The sequence below is a fragment of the Canis lupus genome, chromosome 14, assembly GCF_003254725.2.
Source record: "Canis lupus dingo isolate Sandy chromosome 14, ASM325472v2, whole genome shotgun sequence".
Taxonomy (NCBI): domain Eukaryota; kingdom Metazoa; phylum Chordata; class Mammalia; order Carnivora; family Canidae; genus Canis; species Canis lupus.
In genome coordinates, this window is record NC_064256.1 from 56,526,791 (window position 1) to 56,538,909 (window position 12,119).

Consider the following 12,119-nt stretch of genomic DNA (forward strand, 5'->3'; position numbering starts at 1 on the left):
GCGACTCCCCTGCGAATGTGCCAACCAGTGCAGAGTCCATGGCCCCTCTGCTACCTCCTGTCAGACGCTCACACCTGCACCCACTATTCCGCACCCTGATCTCCCCCAGGGCGAGGCACCCAACAGCGAGGGGCAGTCTCTCCATCCTGGGGCCTCTGGAAATTATTCAAACTGGCCAATTCTAAGTCTGCTTACATAGCCTTATCCATTCCTTCCCATGTAAACCACACGCTCTCCCTCACTCTTTCCGCCTCCAGACTGACCCTAGGGCTTCCCCATGCGGTCCTGGTGGCAATGCTGGGCCTACTTCCAGGGACCTGAGTACAAAAACCTCTCCGACACAAACCTTCTTCCTTCGTGACTGTCATTTCCACAATTGTGTGTCTTACCATATGTGATTAAAACAAATCCTGGGTTAATCTTAAAACCAGTTTCATCTACGAAACTATTTACAAGGCCCTGAGCTCACCATGCTGTCTTAGGTCTCCGAGCACTCAGCTCGCTGGTAAGTCGTATTCTTCCTAAGGGAGTCGATGTCTAGTTTGTCTTTCTGTGCAAAGCCTTTTCTGACCACCCCAGGGCTGAAGCCCTTCTCTTTGTGCCTCCACTGTATGTGGCTCGTGCCCAAACACTTCGGTTCCATCTCAACCAAGTTAACTGCTTCAGTCTCTCCCTTCCCCCATCCAAAGCCAGGACATGAACTATAATGAGACTGGCCCATACTCATGTTTATTATGAGCACTGAGCCTAGTATGCAATAAACAACCAATTCTTTATGAATTTAAATGTACATTCATGGGACGCCTGGGTGACTCAGTGGTTGACCGTCTGCCTTCAGCTCAGGTTGTGACCCCAGGGTCCTGGGATCGAGTCCCACATCGGTTCCCTGCAGGCAGCCTGCTTTTCCCTTTGCCTGTGTCTCTGCCTCTCGTGAATAAATAAATAAAAATTTTAAAAAATTAATAAATAAATGTACATTCATAGTGCTCGTATCAAATAGTGCTAATGACCAGCTTTGCTGCTTTGCAATAGAGCTTTCCATTTAAGACTTTCCAGCTAGAAGGAAAAGAAGTTAATCAGTAATAAATAGCTCCAGACTTAATTTATTCTTAGTCATTTCAACTATACCCTCCCCAAAACAAATACAGATAACATCTTAATGGTGGCCCAATGAAATGTGCTGACTTTGGAATGTATTTTCATAAATATGTCTGGCTAGGGTCTGTGATATAACCTTAGGATCAACCACACAGTCCTTTCAAAAAACAAAAAAAAACAAGAAAGCCAATCTGATTCTGAATTGGGAATCTATGCTAATTTCCTTTTTATCTCCCTACTTAAGATTCTTTTATAATTCACTCCAGTTAGGAAATGATATAAAGCACAGATCTAAACAAACCGATCTTTCTTTTCTTCCTCATGAAAGGCAATTTAAAATTTCAATGCTAGCTTGGTTAGAATTCAAGGTAAGTGCATAGTCTGAGGAAAAGAGTATTAAAGAACTATAATAAAATTAACATTTAGAAATGAACAAACATTGCCTTTTCAAGTGTTAAGCATAAATTTTTCCATCTTAACATTTGGAGAAATCTCATTTAGACCATTCAAGTCTATTGCTTTGAAGAAGTGACGAGCTTCTCTGTAGTTCGGAATACGGGAACAGGAATACACAGACTAGTTCCTCGGGCCACAGGGAAGGTGCTTGGTTGGGTTTACTCATGAGCTCAAAACAAAATAATTCTAGCCCTTCAAAAGCTACACAAGCAGAAAGGTTCAGGCTTTGTTTCTGCAGAGGTGCCTCTTAGCCACGGCTCCACGTCAGGCAACCGCCTTCCAATGTCCTACTCTCCGAGATGACCCGCAGCAGCAGTAGGGGGCAAGCGCTGGCGGGGCTCACTTCCCTGGTGGAGCCTGAGCCTGAGCAGGCCGGCGGCCAGGCCCGGATGGGTGCTCGGGCCCACCAAGCTCCCCACAGAAGGCGGCTGAAGGTGCTCGGAGGAGTGTTTGCAGGAGCAAGCTGAGCCTCAGGGACAGCACGACGGGTCATCAATGTGTCCTGTCCACATGAGAGACGGGCACGCTAACTCACACGGGCTCATCTTGCTCAAAGCTAAAGGGTCTGGTTAAGCATCTGGAAAGAGACCCGAGACACTAGAGACGTAAAGCCACATAATTCGGTCCTGAACGGACACTCTGGCTTCCAACTGCCCGGATTCGAATTTGGTCTCTAAAATCCCCTAGTTCTGCGGCCTCTGCAAAGTCGCTAACCACTGAGGCTATGATGCGGAGGTCCCAGGTGTGCTGAACTGCTTAAGGCGATGACGCACTGTGCACAGCAGGTCACGGGACACCAGGACCAGTGTTCAGCCCTGTCACTCCCAGGAGAAGAGAGGTGACGCCCCTCTTCTAGGCTACCTGGGCCAAGTCTGGGCTGGAGCAGTGGGTAAAGGAGGCTTCATTACCAAGACTGCTGTTCCTACTCCCTCTTGTTACAAGTTTCACGCACAAGTCACATCCTTGGATTAGCAAGCTACAAACGGCTGCTAAAAAGTTTTTTTAAAGACCTTATTTTTAAAAGTATGTTCAGATTCACAGCAAAATTGAGAGGCAGGTACAGAGATTTCCCATCCACCTCCGCCCCTACACACCACCACCTCCCACATGGCCAACACCCCCTCCCCCCAAGTGGTGCATTTGTCACAACCGATGGAGCTGCACTGACGCGTTGTCACCGCGAGTCCGAGTTTACCTTAGGGTTTCTCTTGGTCTCGGACATCCTCTGGGTTTGAACAAACGTCGAATATACGTCCATCGGTGTAGTATCATACGGAGTAGTCCTGCTGCTTCAAAAACCCTGTGCTCCACGGAATCATCCCTCTCCCCACCCTGCTCCTGCCACACCACAGACCTTCTGACTCGGTTTTTCCTTCTTTTTATAATGTCATATAATTAGAACCATGCAGTAGGCAGCCCTTTCAGATTAGCTTTGTTCACTTAGTTACATGCATTTAAGGTTTCTCCATGTGTTTTCGTGGCTTGGTAGCTCATTTCTTTTTAGCACTGAGTGATATGCCATGGTGTGGCAGGTACCACAGTTTGCCCCTCCCCTACTGAGGGGCGCCTCGGTTGCCGAGCATTGGCAGTTATGCAGAAAGCTGCTATAAATCCCTGTGCAAGTTTCTGGGTGGACATAAGTCTTCTGCTCCTTTGGCTCACTGCCGAGAAATGTGACTGCGGGACTGCATGGTAAGAGTGTCTTCAGTCTCATAAGAAACCTCCACGCTGCCTTCCCAAGTGGCTGCACCATTTGCATTCCCAGCAGCAGTGGAGAGCTCCCACCGCTCCACGTCTTCACCCGCACTGTGTGTTGTCATTGTTTGGACTTCGGTCATTTGAATAGGTCTGGTCCCTGTGCCAGCCCCCCCCAACACACACACACACACACACACCCGCTATTGGGAGGAGATCATCTGCCACCCTTTGGTGAGGGACAGCACGCTAGGGCTGGTGGCAGTAGCGGTAAGGAGCCCACCACCCTTTTTCCTACAGTATACCCAGCCCTCGGGATCAGTCAACGGAAGGTACTAGAGCCCCTGGATAGAGACATAAAGGAGAGATCAACCATAAAGGAATACTTAAAATGTGAAAGTTTGTAAATAGTCTAGTCCATGATGTTGGGGCAGAGTCTGATTTCTACATCAAAATGACTTTTTTTAATTCCTTACTGCGCAAGCTCTGTGCTTTTAAGAGTATGGGAAATGGCTTGGGAAGGGTGGTCCCCAATCTAAGAAGGCTGTTGTGTTATTTGTTTAGTTTCAATAAAATTATTTGTAGACCCTGCAAAAAAAAAAAAAAAAAAAAAAAAGTGCTAATTTTTTTTCATTTCATGGGTTTTTTTTTTTTCTTCACATATTTCTCTTTATAAGACTGAAGAGAGAGCTCTTTAAGGATATTGGGAGGGTCAATAAATGTAATTCTTATAAAAGATACCTTAACCTTCCAGTTCTATCAGCACTGTACTGTTCAGAGCAACCAGGCCCAGTCCTGTGCCTGAGGAGGGTTAACCTGAAGAAATCAGAGTTGAGAAACAGGGAGTGGGAAACTGAGCTCTGAACACTGGCCTCGTTTGAGTCCTTGGGTCCAGCTAGCCATTCCTAAAAGCTGGACTTACACATGAGCCGTTATATTTCTTGGGAGATATTTGGTTTCTGTGACTTGCAACGAAAAAATTTCTCAATAACAAGGCATTCAATTCCACGCTTTTGTAAGGACAATACCACCAATCACAACACAACAGTCACTTGTTAACGTCTGTGAGCCTAATGGAATTTATCACCACCGCTAACCCTCACTGACAGTATCCCTTCTAGATTCTTTCCGATTTCTGCTTCCCCCTCTCCTGGTACATCCTGGCAACCTTCTTTGCTCGCTACTCTTCCCGTCATTTGCCCTAACCAATCTCTCCCGGTTAAGGAAATACCAAACACTTGTATATAAAGGATGGTCTAGAGGCCCCAGAAAAGTGGCATCCCCCCAGTGCCAACAAGGTCCTCTGGCATCTGACCTTTGCCCTCTCAGCCTCACCCTACCGCCCTATCCCTATCCTACCGCTAGCCCAACTGAAGCCAACCACCCTACAAAGACCATGATAGAAACAAATCCTTACTTAAAGCCAGAAAATTCAGGTGTAGTTTGTGATGTGGCAATAGAGAACTGAAATATCTGCCCAAGCGTTACACTCTCCTGAGGGGCGGTATGTAGACTCCACCTAGAAGTAAGGGCTACATTTACAGGATGCTCAGTAGCATTGAACCATTTAAAGCTTTCTATAAACCCTCCGAGCCTCAGAGCCTCAGAGCCCACCGTTGGGGTTAGCAACAATCACAGTGAAATGGGGGAAAAAAATCAGACTCTGAAGTCAAAGATCAGAGTTTTGCCACTAAGACCACTGGAGAGTTAACCCACTGAGCTCGATTCCCATTTAGTAAAATGGAGCATGTTCTAAAGAATGCATAGCACACAACAGAGCGTGGTCTGCGATGCTAACAGTATTATTACCGAGCCTCACACGGTACCTGATGCCGTGTTGGAGGGCGTAACTTAGACTACAGGCAATTCTCTCCATACGCTATTTAATCATTACAGAAGGAACAGAAACAAGAATTTAAGAAATTCATTAACATATATTAACTCTGCATTAATCACAGGCGCAATCTTTGAAAACCCTCCTAAGCTGTTGAAAGCATTTATAGATCTGAATTCCGGGTTGTGGGTTTTTTTTTTTTTTTTTTCCCCCAAACAAATGATAAGCTGTTTAACAAGTGATCTAGCTTGAAGGATCTGAGGCAGAAATTCTCCAAAAATGTACTATTTCATTTCAGGGGTTGGACTACTATATATCACCTTTCACTCTGTCTTGACAAAAATGTTAACGAAAACAGTAGCATATAAAATACTGAAAGAAACCTGCGCTAGGATGAAGATTTCAGGACTTAACTACAATTTCTCTAGGCTTTTTCTTATAAATCTTTTCAATAATAACCATTTATGCAGCAGCTGGTAGGCACTGTACCATTTTATTATTTAGAATTTTTTCACTACTTTGAAGAGTTTTCCACATTTTTGTTTAATCATGTATAGAAATGTTCCAAATGGGAACTTAAAAAAAAAATCCTCTAAAATGCAATTTCCATAGTTTCATAGTCACATCCCAGAGAAACGTTAAAATTTATTTTAAGGCCTTCTCCAACCACCTTAAGTAGGAACCTACCTATTACACTCTTAGTACAAAGTCTCATCACATTAGCAATTTTTTCACGCAGTTTGTTCCCCTTCCCCTCTCCCTATCCACATCACGAAGGCAAGGTAACTGTTAGATATTACTATAAGAATTTACATTTGTAGCCTCATTAAAACCTGCCACATTAAGATAGCTATTTATACTCTATTGTCAAAGTGGTAAATGAGATTTAAGTTACGGGAATACATTTCCTCAAGTCTCACAGCTAATAAAGGCAGAGTCTGGACTTAGTCCCAAAGCCCTGTATTAATATCACAGAACTGCCCTTAGAGTGCATCTGTTGGTTAGTAAAAATCCTCTAGTAACTGCTAAAGGGATCACGATAAATGAAAAACTTCAGCACACTTATAAATGTGACAAATCGTTATTTTTAATATGCTAGCACACTATTCATTGTAATGGGATCCAAACACTTTACTCCCGTCAATGTTCTCTTATGAGCATTCTAGCCACACAGTTATTTAATAAAAAAAAAAAAAGAAAGAAAAAAAAAAAGAAAAGAAAAATGCTACTTCTAACTAAAGAAGAAATTAGGTCAAATCTCTGATTTCAGGAGTCACACAGCAAAGAGGCAGGAACCTGAGGCCCAGCTCTGGTTCGACCTCCCACGCCAGTCCTGCCAGCTTTCGGGGTCGAGCCACGCAGCCCCACCCCACTACCTTCAGTTTATCACTGACAGCCCAACAGCTCAGGTCCCACATAGTAACGCATCTTTACTTCTACAAAATCACCCTAAGATGGTTTTAAAAACAGGCTTTACCTATCACATATTTTATTTATGACCATGAACTACTCTAATAATAACACATTATAATTACCAAATAACCAAATCTGATTAATCTGAACTCCGAACATTACATCTCAGAAAGTTTCACTCTCCCTAACTTACGTGGAGTATAAAAACACATACACATGCTCATATATGTATATGAGTATCTATACAAGAAACACCTGTTCACATATTCCATAAACACTTAAGGCATGTTTTAAAGGTTCTGAAGGACTGAAAAGTACAAAACTATAACTAAGTAGCACAAGTTGCTTAAACCCATAGACTTCCAAAACATTTCTAGCTTCGGAAATAGCTTAGATGGGGAAAAAACTGCTTTTTATGAAGACTAGGATACTCAGTCACCACCAACTCCTCTGTCCAAGAATCAAGGGAGAAGGGATTATTTCTGATTCTTATCAGCTTCTCCCAGCATCAAGTTGGGGTCAGGCGCATCACAAGGTTAAAAATGAATCCTTTCCCTCCCCCCTAGTAACGTCCTCCCCACACAGGTAAATTATCATCACCCAGGTACGTAACCTGCAAGCACATGCCTAGGATCCTGCAGTCATCTTTATGGTTATAGCTCACTTCAGCAGAACATGGCTCTAGCTCTTTGAAAGCAGTCTGGGTTTTTCCTGTGGGTATTTATGTCCATTGTCATTGGGGAAAGCTATGTTTTCCAGCAGGAAACAGGAATGATGAGGGCAAAACCAATTAATCAAGAGAGACTGCTCAGTGTGGGATCCGAAGGAACAACGGCTGTAGGTGGGACACAGGTGAACATGAGCAAGTTATATTTCAAAAGCCAAATTATCTGACCAGTGCTTCTGTAACTTTCTGATCTCAGGATGATTCTTTAAAAATATTAAAGACCCAAATAACTCGTTTATGTGGACTACAACTGTTGTCATCTATCTTACTGGAAATTAAAATTGAGAAAATTTAAATCTATTCATTAATTGATTTTAAAACAACAAACCCATCGCATGTTAACATAAACATGTTTTATGGGAAAAAAAAATCACTACGGTTTCCAAACAAAAGTGAGGAAAAAATGGCATTATTTTATATTTCTGCAAATTGCTCTAATGTCTGGCATAATAGAAAATATCGAGATTATCGTATCAGCTTCTCCATTTGATCTGTTGCCTAATCATACATCACATAACCTCTGGAATACTTCCATCTACACTCATGACAGGATTAAAGTGGGAAAAGAAAATACTGTCTACACTTGTAATAAAAATTGTCTTGGTCTCCCGGACTTAAAGGGGATTCTGAGGACACTGAACCACACATTGGGGGGGGGGGGGTGCTGGTCTAGATTCTACAACCGTTTTCATTTTACTTTCATCTCCACCCTTTCATTAAGTCTTCTGGAACATTTCTGTCTCATATCGGTTTTGCTACAGAGAACGAAGAAGAGCCCTCTATACCCACTTGTGCCAGAAAGTTAATAGGAGAACAGCAACCCTCACCTATCAAAGTGGTGGTAGCCTCAGGATCCTAAAAAGGTCTACACCTCTCCAAGGGTAAAGTAAATCTCAAATAAAAAGCCAGGGCCTTTTGGTAGAATTTCTTCTTCTCACCAAAAGTCATGTGCATAAAATGCAAAAGAAGGTAGGGGAGGATGATGAATACATGGCTGTGTGCCACATGCAGAAAGTCAGAGACATCAACCGGTGCAGTCAGATTGAAAAAGCCACTTTCTTTTCCCATGATGGTTAAAAAATGATGGGGTATGAAAGAAAACAGAAAGTCAAAGCACAAAAGAGGAAAAACAGAACAGTAACAATTACAAATAGTCGCCATTAGAATCCACAACCAGAACAGCAGATGCAGGGAGGAAACCACAGCAGCCACAGTTCCCCTGGCTTTAGGGAGAACATGGGGGGAAAAGGGACACCTGGTTGGGCCACAATTCTCCAAAAGCTCTTCCAGGCTTCATGGCACCACTCTAACCACTAACTAATCTCTATATGTCATAAGGCGAACAAACAAAAAGCCACAGTGAAGTATAGAAAAGTTGGAGCACTCTAGAAATGTAGACTCAACACCACAAAGTAGTACATAAAAACTGTCCCCTACAGAAAAAGAAAACAGAGGCAGGGGGGAAAAAGATATTCACAGAAAAAAAAAAATCAGAAAATGTGTATTTCTGTGTAACAGAACAAAGATAGAAACAGAGTGCAATACATCTATGGCTATGCCATAGTCCTCAATCTAACCTCCTTGATACAAAGGCGCATCTGTATTTCACAGTGGAAATTTGGAGTCCACCTAAATCCATCCATTCAATAAATATTTATTGAGCCAGATGCACTAGAGTGGTGAACAAAACAAAATCCCTGCCTTCACAGAGCTTATATTCTAGTGGGAAAATAAAGACAAATGTAAGTATGTTAAACGTATAAACATATATAGTATATTAAATGGCAATAAATGCAATGGAGCTAAAGAAAGCAAAAAAGGAGGATGGGAACTGCACGTGATATGGACAGGGGTGAGATTTTAAAAGAGAAGGGTCGGAGAAAGCTTCACTAAGGTGATGAGAGTTGAGCAAAGACCCACAAAGGTGGGGGAAAGAGCCACGGGTCTGTTCCGAAGCGCTTCCTGGCCAGAGAAAGTAGATGCAAGAGCCCCATGACTGGAACAGGCGAGGCAGCCAGCAGGGCTGCAGGGGAACGAGGAGGGGGACACTGCAGACAGAAGTCAGGGACACCTTGGAGCCCCAAGGCCACTGAAAGGCCGTGGCCCCAGCATGGTGACCACTGAAAGGCTGTGAGCTGAAGGACGACAGGCTCAGCCTCCTGATATAAGAGGACCCCTCTGGCTTCTCTGGAGAAGACGGACTGCCTGGGCGGCTGCACGACAGGGGGACCACTGAGGAGGCTACTGAAACAATCCAGGGTGTCAGTGGGCAAGATAATTACCCCGAAAGATGTCCTAACCTCTGGAACCTGTGACTATATTACCTCACCTGGCAAAAGGGATTGTGCAGATGGGATTAAATTAAGGATATTGAGATGAGACGCTGATCCAAGATTATGTGCGTGAGCTGATTCCAGTCACAGGGGTCCTTGAAAGAGAGACGCAGAAGGGTCTGAAGGAGACGTGACTATGGAAGGAGAGGAGGGAGGAGAAATCACTTACTACACAGCTGGCTCTGAAGATGGGAGAAGGGACCAGAAGCTAAGGAATGCGAGCGGCTTCTAGAAGCTGGGAAGGATAAGGAAATACTCTCCAACAGACCCTCCAGAAGGAACCAAGCCCCCGACCACCCACTGTATACTTCTGACCTCTGGAAATATAAGTTAATCATCTGTGTTGTTTTTAAGTTAATTATCAGTAAGTTTGTGATATTTGTTGCACAGTGCTAAAAACTAAATGTTCGTGCCCTCCCCCCGCCCCCAAATTCACACGTTGCAACCTAATCCCCGAGATGATTGGCATTGGGAGCCGGAACCTTTGGGAGGTGACTGGGTCAAGAGGGTAGGTTCTGCATGAATGGAAGGGGGTTCCCTTGCACCTTCTACCCTGTGCGGACATGAACCAGGAGGCGGGCTCTCCACACACTGAATCTCGATCGTGGACTTCCCAGCCTCACTACTGTGAGAAATGTTCGTTGTCAAAGTCACCCAAATCTAGGACACTTCTGTTAGAGCTGCCCAAGTGGACCTAGACAACAGGAGCTCACAGAGAGAGGTGTCCACGGAGGTGGGAGAAGCAGTCAGGCTGTGGCTTAGTTAGAGCCCAGAGGATTTATAGAGGCTAGATTGGGGGGGGGGGAGGGGGAGGAACCAGGTCTTCCTCCAAGATTGTTTTTGATTTTGTCTTCTCCTGGCAACTACAAGAACGGGTTGACTTTTGGTTGGGCTAATGTTGGAAAAAGCCTGATTAGAACAGGACCAAGAGAGAACGGGCGACGAGGAATGGCATCAACTAACAGACAGCCACCTCAAGGAGCTTTGCTCTAACCGGAGGGAGCACGCAGCAGCAGAGGGAAGGCAGGCAGGTCAGATGAAGGACGAAATTCGCTGACACAGAGGGCTGGCATAACTGCTGAAGAAGTCACTATGTGAGAAGGCGCAGAAGCCGGTGCACAATGGCCAGCCGAAGCAGAGCCCAGAACAGAGGGTCTGTTCTCAGTGAGCAGAGATGGGAGTGTGTGGTACAGATGCCAGGGACCGGAGTGAGGTGACGGGGACAGGATATGGGAGTTCGGGTTGCTTCTGGCTCTCAGAGAGTTTCAAAGCAGCTGAGAATGAAGCAAAGGGAGGAGGTGCTGGAGGAAGGTCTCAGAAGACCGAGGAGAGCACGAAAGAATCCAAGGGAACAGGTGAGTCAAGTGCTAAGATACGTGGTGCAACTGCCAAGCAGCATGAAGCGCCCGGAAGAGGATCCAGTTGTGAATTCAAAAGGAGGCCGTTCGGCAAGACTGGGTGGCTTTTCTCCAGCCTGTATAACCCGCGCAGGCATGAAGGGGGCAGAGCGTTGAAGTCAGCAAGCATCAGGTGTTTGCCAAGTGAACTGGGCAAAGTGAGAGGACCACAGGGATTCGGAGGGTCTGAAGGAGGAACTGCAGCAGTAACTCATGTAACCTACCAGGGTGGGCGAATTTTGGACCACTGAGGTCTCAGCTTAAATCCACGTATGCAGTGATTTAAAAAACCACAATGTGGAAGAATATCTAGCAATATGTTCACAATGTATCACGAAAGCAGGTGGCCTAGGGGCACCTGGGTGGCTTAGTTGGTTAAGCGTCCGACTCTTGATTTCTTGATTTCAGCTCAGGTCATGATCTCAGGGTTGAGATCGAGCCACGTGTGGCCCCATGCTCGGTGTGGAGCCTGCTTGAGATTCTCTCTCTCCCTCTTCCTGTGCCCCTCCTCCCCTGCTGTATTCTTACAGAAATGTCTTTTCTTTTTTAGAGAGAGAGATTTTATTTATTCATGAGAGACACAGAGAGAGGCAGAGACACAGGCAGTTGGGCGTGTCAAATCCCCCACGGAGCAAACAGGAGTGTAAGACATCAACGAAAACTACAACAACGGTAACAGAACATGGTTATTACACCCAGTTCTTAGTGTCTTCATGACACCCAGTTCTTAGTGTCTTCATGATGGAGGTTTTATTTGAATCCAACACTTCGTGAAAGCTCCTTTAGCCCCATTTCCACAGACTCCTCTGAGAACAGGGCTGGACTGAGTGGCTCTGAGCCTCCTGATGTTGGCTTTTGGAGAAGCTGTCCTGAGACTGGCCGCTGGCGGCCTTCTTCCTCATCAGAGTCCCTTTATATCTACAACCAGCATCAGCCACCCGTTTGGCTGGCCATCCTGCTTACTGAGCAGAGAGTCCTTCCAGCTCTCAGGGACTGTAATCAGCACCAGGGATCCTCGGTGCACCCTGATGTCCTGCTACGTGAACACACCTGCTGTACAAGTGACCATCCCTCACACCAGCGGGTCTCAAACAAAGATTAGAATCACTTGGTGGGCGTGTGAAACCACAGAACACTCTGCTCTTCCCCCCCGGGGTTTCTGAGTC

The 12,119-nt window shown here is 45.1% G+C and overlaps 1 protein-coding gene across 1 annotated transcript in view; it reads right to left on the minus strand.

Moving 5' to 3' along the window:
* Positions 1–12,119, minus strand: part of LOC112670850 (cortactin-binding protein 2-like) — a 78,442-nt gene that overhangs the window by 38,194 nt on the left and 28,129 nt on the right. The gene's annotated exons all lie outside the window — the stretch shown is intronic.